The following is an 18,187-nucleotide window of genomic DNA, read 5'->3' on the forward strand; positions in this document are numbered from 1 at the left end:
ATGGGAAAACTACCAAGTTTTCTGTGGGAGTACAGATATCCGTCATGCCAGTCATGTCATTCACGTGTAACCATTAAAAAATCCTGGATGTTTCTGAGGGGTAACAGTTGTGTCCTGGCGCAGGTGCCATCCACACCCCTGGTGAAGTAGTGGCGCTGCCTCAGCTCATATTATTTCATGGAAGAACATGTGCTACAAAAAGCTTGCATGTAAAATGCGTTCGCAATGGTTAGGTAGTCCGGCAGTCGGTACTCTTTAAATCTATGTCTATTTACAGAAAGGACTTCATCTTTTGTGCCTGTATCCCAACTAGCTCAGTAACAAACTTTTCAGAAGACATTTTTACGCACTTTTATGGCATAGTGTGTCTGACACTACACTTATTTAAAAATCAACCTCCAAGCTACCACCAAACATGTGGATGAGCCTATTCAGTTGGCATAGGCAGCAGGTTGCGAGGCAAGTCACCGTGGGCTGGTGAAGTGCTAATAAATCGACTTGTTCCCCTCACAGACATTGGTGAAGCTCTTAGGCAAGCTCATGTAAAATAAAGAACAGAAGGCTGCGCTCGTCCCGCCTGCACACCAAGAAGAAGCAAGAGTGCACTCCTTGAAACGTTTGTGTATAATGCAGTTAGCATGTTAACGCTAGCAGCAGCTTTGCTCGTGCATAAGCACACAATAGTTTTATGTTCTGAACACAGTCTAGTGGATGTCCTTGTCGCCAGGTTGCCTGCAGCGGCCTCCTTGGCACTTACATAGCAGGCGGTGGTTTCCCTGATAGAACATCACACTCACGTACTGATAGGGAGACTTGTAAATTGATGACCAACCCCCAGGGGCCGATTTTCTTCTCTTCCTTCTGCACACGCTACCCCATGGTGCCATCACACCGGCTTGCCTGGTAATGCGGGAAATTGTGGCAGACTGACTTTTTCTTTTACGAATAAGGCGGCAGGCCGCACCAACGGAGTCCAGGACTCCGTTGGTGCGGCCTGCCGCCTTCGCCCCTTCAGCGAGCCAAAGCTGCATACATAGGTCCGAGCTGGCAAGTTCCCTCTCCCACTGCTCGTTGTAGGATTGGGAATTGGTGCAAAATCTGGGTTTGAAGGGCATGCCCAAACCATATGGAACAGCATTGCTGGGCTGCCGCAGTAGCATGCTGGGAAGCGCGATACGCTCATGATGGTGTGGACGCATTTTTCTATGGCCCGGTTAACGAGCTGTTCAACCCTTTCATGGATGAATTTCTCTATTTCTTCCATGCGGCTTTCAAGACGCCGTTCTAGATCTTGGAGTATCGTTGGGGCAGGAGGATATGGATGGTCACTGGAAAGCGGGAGCGCCGTTGACTGAGCTGTTTTCCTTCGAGAAAGCTTCGACCCTCCACCCGAGGCCAGTTGCGGCGCGGAGGGAGCGAGTATTGAGCATGATGGACGCGGTGCGGTATTGATAGAACCGATTGTTAGGTGCCCGTTTGCCTGCTTAACTACATCCGCGAAGATGATTCTCCCGCTGTCCTTTGAGTGTGTAGCTGGGGGTGCCGGTGGCCTGGTGTGGAAAAACTGGTCTTAATCACGGGTCTGGATAAACCATTCTCTGTTCGGGATTGCGTCTACTGTTTCCTACGTTGCCTTTCAGCAGCCAGCTGTCATTTTTGTTCAATCTTCTTGTTTACTTGTCGTCTTTGTGGGCAGTTTGTGGCAATGGCCAAGTGTGAGCCACCACAGCTGCGGCACTTCGGTTCTGCGCCCGGGCATTGTGGGCCCTCTTCATGTTGCGGCAGACCGCATGTATGGCATCCTGCTGCCAAAGAATTTGAGCACTGTTCCTTGTGATGCCCAATCTTGTAGCAGATATCACCGACTGCCACTGGTGCACGGTACGAAAAAAACGGGTGGTAAATGACCCCAGGCCGACCTTATAGAGTAAGCTGTTACCCTCAAATGGGACCATGACAGTGCCTTTGTCACCAAGTGAGTGTGCCTGCAGGATTTTGCACTTGCGGCAGTGCGATAAGGTCAATTAGTTCCTCAGAAGTCATGTCCCCAGCGTTTCTAATGTCTGTGATTTGATTGTGAACAACGACTTCGCACGCTTGAAAGGTCACGTCCTATACGCTGACTGGCAGAGACGCTATCGCGAGAAGGGCATTGCGCACCTCGGTGCCAGCCGTGTCGACGGCGAGCTGGTTGCTATGGCCTAAATAACGAACCAGGAACTCCAGCAGTGGGTCTTCGTCAAAGAGGTTGAGGTGAGCCGAAATGTGGCGCGTTATGATTCTGCCAAATCGTGTGAACTGTTCATTCATGATGCGGCACGGCTGCTTAGGCCGAAAGATACCGGTTTGTTGATATTTGCGCGGAGGATCTGGGCTAGGCGTCGTCTCGACCGTCGCATGGTTCTGCTGTTTACGTCGATAGCTTACTGGCATCCAACTGTCCTCTTCGCCCTGGTGACGAACCGGACCAGAGGGCATGTGACGTGTGCTTCTCGCATGAGGGTAATCCCTGTGCATGTATGACTACTGTCGTGCGGGTGTCGACAAGAGCGAGCCTAACGCGCGTTTTAGATGCAAAGCATTTCTTGCTCGGGTCCGTTGTCCTCCCTGCGTCCGTCCGCACCTCTCCTCCTCTCCACGCCAGCTGTGATAACGTCACTCTCTCCTCTCCCCAACAGCTGTGCGCCCTGCTCCTCCTCTCCCCTGCTCCTCGCCACTCCAGATAAACCAGGTCCGCGCCGCTGCTGCCTTCAGTTGCTGCTTCGGTCTGCGCCGTCCGATGAGCGGACAATGGACGCCAACGATTCTGGCAGTGACCCACCGCGGTGGCTCAGTGGCTAAGGCATTGTGCTGCTGAGCACGAGGTCGCGGGTTCGATTCCCAGCCGCGGCGGCCGCTTTTCTGATGAAGGCGAAAAGCAAAAAAATTACGCCATCTTCCCACGTGGGAACCCTGAGGAGATGCAAAGCATTTCGAGTTTGCACGGCTTTGCATCTCCTCAGGGTTCCCACGTGGGAAGATGGTGTAATTTTTCTCAATTCGGTGCGGTAGAAATAATTCTGGCTTGATGGAAAGCATTGTCAGACTTTCCTTCAGTGCCGTTCTTCTCCTCAAGCTCCTGGAGTGGGGCGAATGGGTTGGTACCCGGCTGCAGCAGCACCCTTGAAGGCATGGCAGTGGCGGCTGGGTTCTCTGTCGAAGTCAGCGGCGTGAACGAGGCAGCCAGGTTGTCTGGAGCCTCTAGGTCCATATCCTCGGGCAGTGGCACATTGTTTGGGGGCACCGAGTGCTCCGGCGGAGCCATCAGTGCACTAAACTTTGACGTTGGTAATACTAGCAGTGACGGCCGCCGGCAGCTAACCGGGTGGCGCTGCCGCCGACTTCGAAAAACAGCGTCCCAGATAGCACCAGTTGCAGACGGCAGATCGCCGTCTGCAAGCCATCGCCGCAGCAAAGGCTGCGGCGGTGGCTTGACAGCTTAGCGCCGGAGAAATCGATATCGACGGAGGGCGTCAAAACGCGTCGGTTGCTGACCGAGGACCCTGCGAGTATGTGCTACTCTGGAGGATATACGCGCCACTTTCTAGAATACCCACAGCAACTCTCGGGTGTGCACTTCGTTGGCCTAAAGTTTCGGTTTGGGGTGTACGGCGCGAATCGGTACCTGCAGCTTGGTGTTCAGTGAGCAATTTTTTGAATGCGTGCCGGTTTGAGGTGTTAAACCCCAATATGTGACGTTACCCCTAACATCCCAAACCTCAAAATGGGACGTTAGGCCTAACGTCTTGTGACTAACAGCCTTCCGGCACGCAGAGCAACGCCATTCTTCTCCTGACGGATTCTTTGATTGGCGTCTGAGTTTTCCAAACCGCTTCGACCATGTCGAAATGAAGCAATCGAATAGACGCCAGATTAATTACGAGAGTAACCCAGTTTAGATTCCGGCCATGAGAAACGTTTTTTTTTTCTTTCACTTCACCCACGATCATTCGTCATCATCGTCAGAGAAAGTTGGCTTTCCTGCAGGGCGCATTGGCGTACAGCGGCACCAGTGAGACAATAAAGCTTCGCTTTGAGAAACAAAACTTCAGGCGGGGCATATTGTGAGGGAGGTGTTGCCAGCACAATGCAGCAGTCACAGTGAATAAGAGCCACAGCCAACAGAGGAAGAACACTTTCAGCACATTGCTTGAGTCCGCAAGTTCTTGGTCAGGGAAGAAAACTCTCGCAATGCACTGGCTGACCTTGGTGGCATCAAAAACGTTATTTTGAACTCGCATGCAGAGACAAAGCAGTCACCCCATTGGTGATTTTTTTGTTTTTTTTGCAAAGTGTGAATAGACATCCGTAATGTGTGCATGTTGTATTATTAAATATACGTCAATGTTTCATTAAAACGCCCGCTGGTACGTTGCCCCGAGCCATATTTACGAGAACTTCTGATAATTCAAACCACGACCGGCTTTATAGATAGCCACCTGCCCATAGCAGCCTTGGAAAATAAAAGACAGCGAGACGAAAGATTGCTGTGCATACGGACGGCGCGGTATTTCAGGAGGCGCAAAATTTAATCCCCAAACTCGCCAGCTTCGCTTCGCTCGCAGTACGACCTGTGATTGATTGATTGGTTGGTTGATCGACTGATTGATTGATTGATTGATTAATTGATTGATTGACTGATTGTGGAATTTAACGCAGGGAAGCCACACCTGGGCTATGAGGCGCGCCGTATTGGAGGGCTCCGGATTAGTTTTGATCACCTGGGTATCTTTACCGAGAGCCGAAATCTCGGCACTCGGGTGTTTTCACTTTTTACTTCCATCAGAAAATCAGCCACCATGGCCGGGATCGAACAGGCGTCCTAGAGCTTTGCGGCACAGCGCCTTAGCAGCTGAGCCACCGCGGCAGGTAGTGCGTCCTATGACTGCTCGAATAAAATGTAGCGGTCGTACAAATCATAGCGATTCTAAGGTCCGTAGCTGTAATACCGGCCAGTTCCGAGAATATACGGTTCAGTCTGGGCTTGCATCTTAGGTATGCAAAATTTAACGTACACAACTAAAACACACTGCTACCATATCTGCGTGCTCGGCTAGCATTTCCGTTCCTTCAAACATTTATAGACTTTGGCTTTACGACGAGAAGGTTTTTGTTTTGCGTGAAGTTCGTCTATGCACATGCAAAAGTTCACATGGAAGGCTTGAATTTGTAGAAAGCAGCTCCAACAGGGCCGTTTTGTGTGTGGAAGCGCCGTAATTCTTGCTCGAAAACAGAATGTCTTTCCAGCGAAGGGGGCACTAATCGCCTGCAACCTCTTCAAGGGCTGCCGCCTTTTCACTATAACTCAAGACACGCTTGTAGGAGCTTCGTCGGGGTCACTTAAAAGCCGAACAAATGGCGTAGTTGGGTTTGACAGCCGTCCTCGGCCAATGCTTGCGGTAAGAACCGTAGTTATCTTTGGGATATCTTTTTGAGCCATTGGCGCGCGCGCGCGCCCCGCACCAAAGCGATGGGAACCTGGTGAAAAGAAATTGTCTTTACCGCGCGGAGGCCCGTCTTGCCCAGCTGTACGCAACAAATAGAATCACATACGAGATGTTCACTGAAAGTATAATGCAAAAAAGTTGCAAAAGACCTTTCAACCTAATCTTTCGCCGGAGCGCTTCTTCTACAACCTCTACATGAGACTCGCAGGAGCTACTTTTTCCAGAATTGCTATCCGTGCTGCTGCAGCTACACTGGCTCCACAGAAGCCGAAGGCCAACCAATACTGCGGGAAAGGTTTTTAATGGACGCGCGTTTTTTTCTTGTGTGTGTTTTTTGTAAATACACGTGCTATAAACACGTCGTAAGCCCAAAGGAATTGACAGCGCGCTGCGTGTTTCTTCCTGTTTTTTTTTTTCTGATGCAATATATGAAACAGTGCACGCCAAGTGCTGCTTTGTGTTTATTTTTTTATATACGTGCTGTGGAACAAAATGCGCTGAATATTTCTTCGCGTTTTATTCTTTCTAATGTACATGCGCTATGAAACGCGCGTAATGCTGCGGAACGCGTTAGCATAGGGTTAGCCTCTGTGCATGATTTGCAGACGATATCCGGGTGGAAGCATTTGGTGGACGTCAGCCGGGTCAGTTTCACCCACCCAGCCTTGAAACAAATTTACGTTAAAAAAACTGTTATTTGAGCACACCGCCGAGCCCACAGAAGGTGTGCACTTCCAAAAAGCCAAACAAGCAATAACAAATTCGGCACGCGGAATCGCCGAGCATGGGCATGTCGTTATCCATAAAGGCGGTCGGGATTCAAACAAAATCTTGTGGTCCCTTCCAGTTTGAATTATCGTGGGTCTACTACACTTCCCCGTCGTTTCTCCGCGAGTAGAACCAGCCATAGCCTGGATGCGCAACATAGCGCTGTTTGGCGCTGTCGGCACAAATGACGCTCAATCGCAGCCGCGCCTGCTGCGCGCATCATGACAGGTGCCGTTGACGTTGCCCGAGCTGCGCGACCCCATAGAATTTCTTTTACTGAGATACTCTACGCGTGACCCTCGGCGGTAATTTTCTTTTCACGCGTTTAACTATCGCTGCAAAGGCAGATGAGAAAGCGCAACGAGGACGAGTTAATTATGAATGGGACGCACTGTGACAATTACCGAAATGTTTTTTTTTTGACGTTACTGTTTCCAGTTGGAGCGATATCTACCAGCTATGAGGATGATTCTCAAAGCGAAGCCTTGTGTGCCTTACTGAGGTCGATTTACTTACGCCAAAACGCAATGCAGGAAAACCACCTTTACGTAATGGGCTTCCACAAAGAAAAAAAGAAAGAAAAAAACACTTCTCGCGGTCGGAATCGAACCTGGGCCCCTCGCGTTATAAAGACGACGTCTATTCGATTGCACAGTCATCGCATTTTTTTTTTGTGACGGTAACTTCATTTACAAATATACATTCAGAGCCACATGGAATGATTTCAGATGCTTCAGAGAACAAAAGAGCATAGCTTTACGCACAAAGAAAATACACGCGTTCGGGAATTGTGCGACCCAAGACTCAGCATGTTTTGCCAGGGAAGGGAAAACAGTCGAGGTGTAATGACAGCAAAGCTGCAGTGTGAAGGCGATATTTGTGCTAGAAAGATTTCCAAATAGGCGGCGGTGTCATTTGTGTACATCTTGAAGGGAAGAGCATGGGAGCAAAGGGATGCAGAGGGAGGCTCTGAAGGAAAGTTGTTGGCGGGCAGAAGTATGCTATGGAGCTTTCCGAGTTCCAGCCCTCAAATTTAGTCCCATCTCCTCTGCTGCTTTACCTTGAACTCCATGAGAACTCGCGAGCCCCGCTCCAGTTCGTCACGAAGCTCAGAGTCTAAATCAAGGCCGTCGAGGGCGGCCACTGCTCAAGGCGCCTTCTGACAAATTCCTCCACGATGACCTTGGGCTTTCAGCCCAGTCCACAACGTCGACTATCGCCCTCCATATCGAGTGGAGACCTATGACCTGAACGCAGTCACGGAGAAGTGGGCATTCCGAGGCCGCATCCAAGAACCTCAAGTTCGTCCAGGTGAGCTGCCAGGGCGTGCCAAAAAAGCACTGCGGTTCGTCCCAGAAATATATCGCTGTGTTGCACTCCACAAAAACATGCTCGGGTGTCTCCCGCTTTCCACACAGCAGAAAATTGGCCCCTACGGGCAGGAAGAAACCCCTCTCCTCCTGTCTTGCCTTACTAGATAAAACCCATGTGTGCAAGCCGAAGAAAAACTCCTTCGAACCAGTCGGAATGAGAAGCTTCCGCACACGCCGTAGGACATTGCTTTTCAGGCGACCTAGATGTGGTGTGCGGTACATATGGGGGTGGGAGGATCTGTTCCGCCAAGTCCCAGTACAGCTTTCTCGGTTTCGCTGCGCACTGGTACTCCCAAGAAAAGAGTCCCTGCAAGAGAACCACCAGCCCCACCACTTCTCTGTAAAAGCCCGTTGCACGAGCACCATGTGTAAGCTCCGCTCTTGTTGCGAGCCAGGGGGCCATGTGCGAGGCGCCTACATTTTGGAGGGCCGCCTTGGAGAAACAGTCACGGCGATCGCGGAAGAACATAAATCGCTGCATTATCAGCTTAAGCTCCATGTTAACAAGCCCAAGACTCCCAGCTTTCGCACTCCAGAAAATGTTGGCGCGGCGCATGGGCTCATATGCGGATCACCAGAGAAATACCGCGAACGTCCTGTGCAGCTTAGCAACTGAACCTGGGTAGATGGTCGAGACTTGGCCCGCGTACAAGATGGCCGGATGTACCACGACTTTGCCGAGATGTGCCTTTAAGAAAAAGGCGATGTGTTTCGCTTTCCAGGGCTCCAATTTCCTTCCATCGGCTGCCAGTTTCGACTGCCAACGGGGGCCAATGGCTGCACCGTTGTCTAGATTGACCCCGTGATAGCAGGTGATGGCCTCCCTCCATCGAACTCCATACAGCTGTTGTGGTTTGCTGAGCCATCCGCCTAGCCATGCGCCCTCCGACTTCAAAAGATTGAACTGAGCGCCTGAGAAGCGACAGAACGATTCCGCAAGCACGGCGACCTCTTTCGCGTGCTCTCTGGACGAGCATACAAACGCAACATCGTCCGCATAAGCCAAGATCTTTAGCTCTTCGCCGCCGAGGTATAAGCCTTTGATTGACTTCAATGCCACTGCCATCCTACAAAGTGGTTCTATGTACAATGCGACGAGAATCAGGGACATGGGTCAGCCCCATGGAGGAAAAAAAAGTTAGGAGACGGCATTACATCACGCAGCTAGCCTTCGCAAGCCCAGGTCCGTTGAAGCCGTTCCCTCCGCCGTTTCCCTTTCTCAAGCCGCCGCAGTCGGCCCTCCAAGGTCGGGTGGGCCGGTGGCGGCGGCGGTCTCCGACTCCGGGGCATCTCTCGTGTTTCGTTGGCGGTAGCTGTTCCCCGTCCTTCCTGCATTTGTCTGCTCGGCGATCTCATGCCCGTGTGCGGGCAGGAGTGCCGCGTACGTGCGGAAGACAAAAGCCGTGGGAAAAAAAACAACATATAGCAGGCTTCGCGACAACGGGCCGCAGAGCAGTTTCGAGCAGACGAAATTTAAGAGCGCGGCGGCCCATACAGAGGCGGTGCGGTGGGGTCACGTGGTGCAGTGACGCCTGGGCCGACTTCGATTTTACTTTTTATGTATAGGCTTCACGTTTCTCCGGCGGCGCCGTCTCCTAACTTTTTCTTCCTCCATGGTCAGCCCTGCCTACCGATCTTCCCAAGCCGATGGGGCTGCCCACCTTTCCATTCATGGAAATGGTAGGGGTGATTTCGGCAAAGCAGATCTTTATCCACTCCAGCATTTAGTTACATATCCCCACTGACGGAGACCAAGAGCAGAAAGCATGACCTATTGCCTTCCTGATATTGAGTTGTAAGACAGCCAAAGGGAAAATTCCTGACTCTGCAACCTCACAGACAGTCCTCGTGTGGTGAAAGTTGGTGTTGATGGAGCGACCCCTGAATCCGCATGTCTGACGTGGGCCCACCACACGGCTGAGGGCCATCTCGAGCCGTCTGGCCGGAATACTGGATTGGATTTTGGAGTTAGTCAACAGCAGACTGAAAGGCCTGAGGTCTTCCTCATTGAGTACCCAGAATACTGGCTTGGATATTGGAGTTAGTCAACAGCAGACTGATAGGCCTGAGGTCTTCCTCATTGATTGACTGACGAGCGATCCGACACTGTGGCTCGCGCCTAACTTGGCACTAATCAAGAATTTTCTACAAACTCAGGTACCTTCCCTCGTGCCCCCCGCTTCTCGCCGACGTGCTGCTTCATTGCCGCGTGTTCCTGCTCCGGCCCTCGCCGCATCGCCTGGTGCGCCGCGCAGCCTAAATCCCGTGCCGTGAGCTTCCTGCCCTGGACACACGGTGACGCTTCAGATGCCGGCGGGACTTCAAAACCGCCATCTCTCCTCGACCGACTTCATTGACTGACGAGCGATCCGATACTGTGACTCGCGCCTAACTTGGCACTAATCAAGAATTTTCTACAAACTCAGGTAACGCCTCCGCTTCTTTTTCTTCCGATTGGGTGCTGCAGTTGTCGGATCGCTCAGTCTGTCATGACGCGCACTGTTGCTAACCTTTCCAGGGAGCTCGAGGATTTCAAATTAAAAATGGAAAATAAACTCACAGAACTCACTGAGGGACTGAATGCTGCTAGGATTGTGCTAGCGCAAAATGAGCCTGGTGAAGTGAATGAACTGAGCAAAAGAAATCATCGAAATGAAGAAATCGATGGACTTCATCATTACTAAGTTTGAAGCCGCCAAGAAGGAAAACGAACTTCTTGTGGCAAATAACAAACGCTTGGAAGAGTCCAATGCTCGCCTTTCAGCTCGGGTGGCTCATCTGGAGCAGTATTCACGACTGAATAATATAGAAATTCGGAATGTGCCCGTCACAAAAGGCGAAAATTGCACCAACACCCTCGAGCTCATTGGAGAGAAGATTGAATGTCCTGTCACCACGGATGACGTAGAAACTGTTCACAGAGTTCCTACTCGCACCCCCAATCAAATGAACATTATTGCCCGCTTCCGTTCCCGCGATAAGCGTTTTCATTTCATCGCAAAAGCACGTAAGGCCCGCCTTACGTCTTCTGCACTTGGCCTTACGGTCTCTAAAGAATTCCCGATTTTTGTGAACGAACACCTCACCCAAGATAATAAGGCCCTGCTTGCCAAATGCAGGGAACTCAAAAAGGAAAACAACTGGATGTACGTCTGGACGGAGAACTGCGTAATTAAGGCGAGAAAAACAACGGACAGCAAAGTCTATCGCATCTTATCTGAGGCCGACTTGAACGTCTTCAACAACTGAGCCATAATTCCTTGCGATTTGTAGGTCGTTTTACGCCTGTTAAATGGCTTACATAAGCGCTAGCGATGTTGGTAAAAACCTATCGCGTGCTGGATTCAGTGCGATCCATTTAAACGCTAGAAGCCTAAAGAAACACCACGCTGAAATATCTGCACAACTGCAATCATTTATGCACAAATTTTTCGCCATCTGCCTGTCTGAAACCTGGCTGGATTATTGCCGCAACGCGGTTTACTGGCGAAGTTTGAATCATATTGTCTGTTTCGCGTTGCTAGGTCTCGTGGGAAACGAAAAGAATAACGCGTTGAGCCCGTTGGCCCAATTGCGGCGGCACTCTACCGTTCAAAGGTTGTCTCCACCCTGTACAGCGGTGTTGGTTTGTTCCCGCGTTTCTTTACGTTCCGTAACCTAGATGGCGCCACCATACCGTGGCAAGCGTTTGGTTTGTTTTTGCCCGCATTTAAACCTGGCTTGTTTTTGTTCTGGGAGAAAATATTCCTTCCCTGAAACAGTGCTCGCTCGACAAATGGGGTCACGTAAGACACCGTTGCTTGCGTCAATCGGCCAGTGTCGTCTGAGACAACCCCAAGCCCCGTAGTGCTGTGCAGCTAAACCAAGCATGCTGTGCGCAGTACGAACAGCAGAACGCATCAGTACTTCTATGTTTACATGTGCTTTCGTAACTTCCACTGTTTGTCCCATCATTCTTATTGCTTTGTAAAGAATGTGCCCTAAATTTAAGCGCAAATCGCTCGTTCGTCTAGTTTGTAAGCTCTACCTAATTTGCGTCTGCTTCTGGCAGCCTCCGCCAATCGCAGAGCTTAGCTCATGTGACATCATAGGTTCTGTTGCGGGAAATGAGCTGGTGGGTCGCATGACCATTCCCGTTTTTCCTAATTATGTAGCTTATTTGAGCGAAGTTTACGTTAAAAGTGGTGTCAGTATGATTCTAACGAGACAATCTTTTGAATGAACCAAACTTGTGTTTTCTCTTCATGGCTCCTTTAAAAAGTTTTCTTTCATACAGGCGTCAGGTAGTCTGCGTTAACGGCCAGACGTCACACCCGGTTAATATTAACAAAGGTGTACCCCAAGGGTCAATCTTGGGGCCTCTTCTATTTTTGACGTACATTAATGACTTGCCTCAGTGCTTAACAACTTCACAATGTATCTTATATGCCGACGACACAACTATCTTCTCCAGTGATAACGATGTTAGTAATTTAGTGTCTAAATTGCAAGCTGACTTGTTTTCACTACAGCGCTGGTGTTTATCAAATAAACTATCCATTAACGTTAGTAAAACTTGCTTTATGCTTTATTGCTCCCCTAACAAGACACTTCCTACTTTTTCAAGTCTCTATCTAAATTCTAAAAAAATTGCCTTTTGCAGCCGTACTAACTTTCTAGGCGTTGTCATTGATTCGAACTTTAAATTTGATGAGCATGTAATTTCAATTGTTAAAAAGGCGTCTTTCGGTATAAGGGCATTGATTCGGGCGCGTCCGTATTTTAACACTCAAATCCTTCTGGGCTTATACTTTGCTTTCGTTCACTGTCATTTAACCTACTGTATAACATCCTGGGGTAGCTCTTACGCCACCCATTTGTCACCCCTCGTTACATTACAGAAACAAGCTATTCGCGTCATCAACTCTGCACCCCGTCGATCTTCTTCCTTTCCACTATTTCAACAACTTCGGGTTTTGCCTCTAACTCAAATTTATCGGTACAGCCTCGGTATCTTATTTTTCAAAATTCTTAATCGCAAACTCGTATTAGAGGTTTTCCCGGTTCGCATGATTACTAATACGAATAAAACGCGTTTCTCGAGTCAAAACAATTTCTTGCTTCCTAAGATTCGAACTAATTATGGTAAGCATACAATACTGTTTTCAGCGATATCTTTTTGGAATTCTTTACCCATCTATATTAAAACAAATTCTTTCTATAAGTTCAAAACTGTACTTAGGAACTGCCTGCTTGACATTTAAATTTCTTGTGGTATATTAATGTTCCATTTTTTATTGTATCTCGTTGTTTATATTTTGCTTGAAATCTACTACTTGTTATAACTGTATCTGAAGTTCTATTTAGTTTTATATTTTGTCTCTGAATACATAGTTATGTATTGTTCAATAGTTCTGTGTAGTTTTATAGTTTGGCTTTGTATATGTAGTTCTTTATGGTTCAATAGTTCTGTATACCTTTTTATTTTTTTTAACGTCGCTCGTAATATTTTGTGTATCGTCATCGGAGGTCCCGCGTACGGCTTCGGTCTTGGGACCTCCGTCTGTATTACAACCCATATGTAAATATGTATACATCCCTGAATAAAAATTGAATTGAATTGAATTGGGTACCGTATCATGAAAGGATTTTTTTGGGTATGAGGGCCAACCACTGCTTCGCATTGAAAGTGGCAGCAGCTATTCATTCTTGATGTTTTCGCCTAAAATAACTGCACATCACGCTGTATGAGCGAACTCTGTGCGACGGATTTGATATTACCGCTTTACAAATGGCCATTTTTATTAGGCATAAAATACCCTTAGCAGTGTTCTACGCATCTTCAAATTTTTACGCGTGAGTGTGTGCATGTGTGGGCACTTTTAGCACGTACATGAACAACAGAATGTTACTGTTATTAGACTTACTTCACAACAGGACGACTCTAGGCCTTTTCAGGGGAGGGGAAAGCGGGTAAGGGCTGGGTTTTCTACATGAACCCCTACGTCCCCCGAAAAAATTCATTTGGATACATCGGCCCTCTCGTGGGTCTCCGCCTTGCGGCGACGACTTCCTGAGCAGCTTGATTACTTCCTGCCGTGATCCCCGTGGCACCGCCACGCTACGTGGTGAAGTCTGAATTTTTCTTTAGAAGGAAAGACACACTAAGATTTGATTTTTTTTTCTTTTCTGGGAACTATAACTAGCAGCCATTCGGGGACAAAGTAGGAAGTAAGATCTATTTTGTGTTATGATTGCATATATCATGTGTGGCATTCGAATTAGAAGCAAGACCTGTTGCGTCTTTTTAGCGATAAACTTCAGGCTGCTATTACTGGTATGAGAGGGGTTGTGATTACTACGTATACAGTAAGCACGCATATATCCATTCTTGCAAAAGTAACATATGGCGCAACTCTGACACCAATGTTTCCAGAAGGATCAGTAATGACGCCATACTTACGCACTGCTATTTAATTCATACCTTTTTAAAGAAATGGCGCAATTTATGAAAACCTCGTAGTGAACAGCGACTTCGATTGGATTGTCACGTATGTACGGTGAAAATTTCCTACTATGTCCATGCTAACTCTTCAACAGCGGCCGCGTACGTGGGTGATACAGGAATCTCGCTAAATTACGTAGTTTGTTTGAAGATGGGAGTGCTGCAGAAACGATCGAAATGATGTAGCCGAATGCAGTAACCAAAAGTGTCGCAAAATCTGCCTCCTATAGTACGGACTCGAAAAGGTACAAAATTAACTGCACGTCCGGTAAAAGGCCGAGACGAGAAAGCGCCAGTGAAAGTGAAGGATGTTGTTTCTGGATGTTGTTGTTAACAGGCTGCGAATTGGCAGCGAAAGCTCGTTGTAGCAGTCGCCTGTGTCCGGAGGCTGGAATAAATAAAGCACTCGGGAGCCCGGGCCAGGAGGTCAGCCGTCCTTTTATTGGATCTGTGTTCGCTGCTTTTCATCCATCACGGCGCCGGGCTAAGCCGTCGAAAGACGAAAGACCACGAAAGACGAACGAGGAAGAAACAAAATAAAGGCCTTACACGACTTCCCTATCTTCTGTTGGTTCCGAAACAATAGCAATGATGAAACAGTTTTTTTTTTCCTTCTCTTGCAAAACAAAGGTGCATGGTGGTTTAAATAAGAGGCGCAAATTACGCTCACCGTCTTAGACGTTCGGTGATAGAAGGTGCATGCATGAGCATCAAATAACTGACTAGGCTCACTAGCTTGTACAGCACGTCGGATTCTACCGTTCCAAAGCTTGTAATAGGGCACCATGTCCGCAAAACTTAAATCGAGCCTTAAGTACGATAACGTTCAGCTAAAGTGCGTTAAAGCGGCTTCTATTAGTTCTTCATGTCTTCCTGCCTCTATACATGTATACAGGTGCTCCAAAAGGTAAAGGGAGCACGAGAGCGGTGACAGAACCGGTAAAAACTGCATGCCAGCGCGATTTTTCTTTACCGGCTTTCTTCTTCTTTTTTTCTCTTTCTCTATTTTTTTTCCTTTGTTAATCAGTGCTTTGCTCCGCTGCTGCCTGTCAACATGGATTTTAGAGCTAGTCAAGCTGCCTACCCGCAACTCCTCCCCCCCCCCCCCCCTAAATATACTCCATAAAATTGTACTTCTTTTATGGAAATAAAGTCATTTCATTTCATCTATGCATAGATGCGGTGGAGATAGCGAGAGTGCGTGGGCACATCCTGCTGGCCCATCTCGATTTTCTGACGCTCGCCTTATCGCCGGCTCAAGCGAGGCTGCGGCGCTGCCATCCCTGCTCTCCAGGGGCGATTGCAATGCTTTATTCACCAATCTGTTGCTCGCGTCGGAAAGGAAACTCATATTCAGCTGCGTAGGATAGGAACGCCACCAGTTCGGAAACGTTCCTGCCGTGGTAGGAGATAATCCTGACGGAAAGTTTATTGTGCCATGAGGTTTAAACGCTCGTGAGTAATTGAGCTCGCTCGTGAGTAATTGTAACCATGCTTGGCTCAAGGAAACGCATAAAAATGAATAAAAACACACAGTTCATGCTTGTATTCGCTGCAGTGCTTCCATGGTTTTAATGGGCGCTCAATGGAATTGATGGGGTGAGCCAGTCGGAGGCCAATTGCTTCAAAGAAATCGGCTTTATTACACAAACTTCAGTAAAGTATGTTGGGAAAGAAGGGTATCCCAGTTTGACACGTGAGCACTGGAACGCCCCTGGCGATCAGTGTAGGCAGCGGTGCGGCTTCGCTTGAACCGCGATAAGGCGAGCGATAGAGTATCGAGATGGAACAGCTGGATGTGCCCACGCACTCTGGCTATCTGCACCGCATCTATGCATAGATCGCACTGGCTCGGTCACCTCTCTAGTGCTCCGTTTAGCTTTTGGAGCACCTGTAAATCTACTGCTGAACTATTGCCATGGGGATGATTATTCGAAATCTATAGTCTTATTTAAAGATCCCCAGGTGGTCAAAATTAATCCTGAGCCCTTCACTACGACGCGCCCAGGTGTAGCTTCGGCGCACAATACCCCACAATGAATCAATCACCAGCGGTCATAACTGCTATCACACCCATAATCATAAATGGCCGTAGATCCGCCAACCGGGTGCGCCAAAATATCGAAACACGGGCGCTTTCGCTTTTCGCCTCCATCTGAAAAGTAACCACCATGGCCGGGACCGAACCCGCCTACTTTGGCTCAACAACGAAAGTGGTCAGAAGAGTGGTCAACAGAGTGGTCAGCCGTCATACCACTAGGGCTGAGACCACTAGATCAGCACCAGTGGTCTTTGGCTGGTCAGCAGCCAGACCAGCAGCATCCAGCTCAGCAGCAAAGGCTCAGCAGCCAAAGAACACTGGTGATGACACCGTGACTCTACTCAACAACGTCATTAGAACCATGGCAGCTCCATAGGAAAGGGCTAGCGTCTTTGCAAATGCTTCCGGTTGTAGACGCGAACTGGTAATGTATGTACAGCCGTGAGCTGAAGTAAACGGACCACGGGAGCGGTGGCCAAAACTAATCGCTGCGCCGTCTGGTTGCGCGGCGTCTGCTGTCGAGACCGCGCACAGCGCAGGCGCAACCTAGCAGTACAGCACACATGCCGCTATCGCTCGCTCGTTCGCGACTGCTTCTTGCTTCGATAAATCAGCGCCAGGGGAGTCACGCCGCGCAGTTAGAGGAACACTGCCGGGCACCGCCCTATCATTGAAAACGATGCGACTCACCTGATATGCGGAAGTGGTGCTTCGCTGCCACACACAGAGTACTGTGTCTGCGTTGGGCTCATAGCCTTTTTTTTATTTTTCGGTATCACAAGGTCGCAGCGGGAAAGCATTGCAGTAAATACATCCGAAAAAAATGGCCAACCAACGTGGGTGCTTTCTCTTAGCTCAAAATGGTGTACCGACTATTTTGCTTGTTTTGATATATTTGCGGAGTGAGTGATGGCTCTTTTGTAATGCGTGTTCAGCCCGTCTTCTTATAATACTGGCGCCGGCAATCAAAGAAGGTAATCTTGTGCTCGCAGCTTAATTTTAGGCGTGCATTGCATGGCTGGGGATTTATACGGAGCACCCGAGGTTTTTTTGTTAAGTAATGAAGTTTCTCAGTTGAGATCTGTTGTCTTGTTGTTTGCTCAGTAGCGTGATATTGATAAACGCCTTCAAATTTCCGCATGAGAGAGACAGAGTTGGGTCCCATGGCTATTTGTGTACACCCTAATTTACTGCCTTTGTGGCCGCTCAGCGGCCTAGTATTGACTACTTGATAGGTCCTCGTCACTCTCTGCTGTGACGTCTCTTTGGGAGGGGGGACTTTTGTAATTAAATTTAAGGGTATGGCGTTGTGAAGGAAATAGGGCTAGCTGCCCGCAGGACTTGGGATTTGTGACCTCTGATTTTTTATGCTAGTGGTACTCGGCCGGTAGCGTGCCGAAGACTCCTTCTGGGCTTGTAAAAGTGGTGGGGGACCCCACGATGAAATACGGTGATACGTGTCCTATTGTCGCACAATTAACCCTTGCAGCCAAAGTCGCTCATACACATATCTCCATGCCCGCCTTTTGAGTGTGGCTTTTCTGCATAACTGATACGTTGTTCAGAAAGCCAGCTGTAAAGTTTGTTATGTGCGGAGGCGTTATTCAAACATGTCATGCGGCAAATCCACTTTTTTTAGTTCGCGGCAGGGTTTGGAAAAAAAAGGAATTTGGGAGTATCGCGGAGGGACCCACAGAGTCCGAAGTGTCTTCGCGTTCCTCTTTTTGTCTGCGGACCCCATCTGAGAACGACGGCCCTCCCTGTGCAATGCTTTGTAAAATAATACGTGTAAATAAACGTGGCTGTTTTGAAGTGTACTGTCGTTTGTTTGCCGCATACCGTACACCATAAGCTAGTAATCTTTTTATCTTCAATCATCGACGGAACGACCTCCCTTTGGATCAAATCCTTCAATTTCAACTCGTGTCACAGAAGTGCGCAAGAATTGTCAATGATGTTTTCAAGTGCAAATAAGTCCAATAGAAAAATGTAGTTTGCATGCGCTTCGATAGTCGCTGGGCATTCAAGGCGTGGT

Source organism: Haemaphysalis longicornis, unplaced genomic scaffold (assembly GCF_048455015.1).
Source record: "Haemaphysalis longicornis isolate Haplotype H1 unplaced genomic scaffold, Haemaphysalis longicornis Haplotype H1 scaffold_1, whole genome shotgun sequence".
NCBI classification, from domain to species: Eukaryota; Metazoa; Arthropoda; class Arachnida; order Ixodida; family Ixodidae; genus Haemaphysalis; species Haemaphysalis longicornis.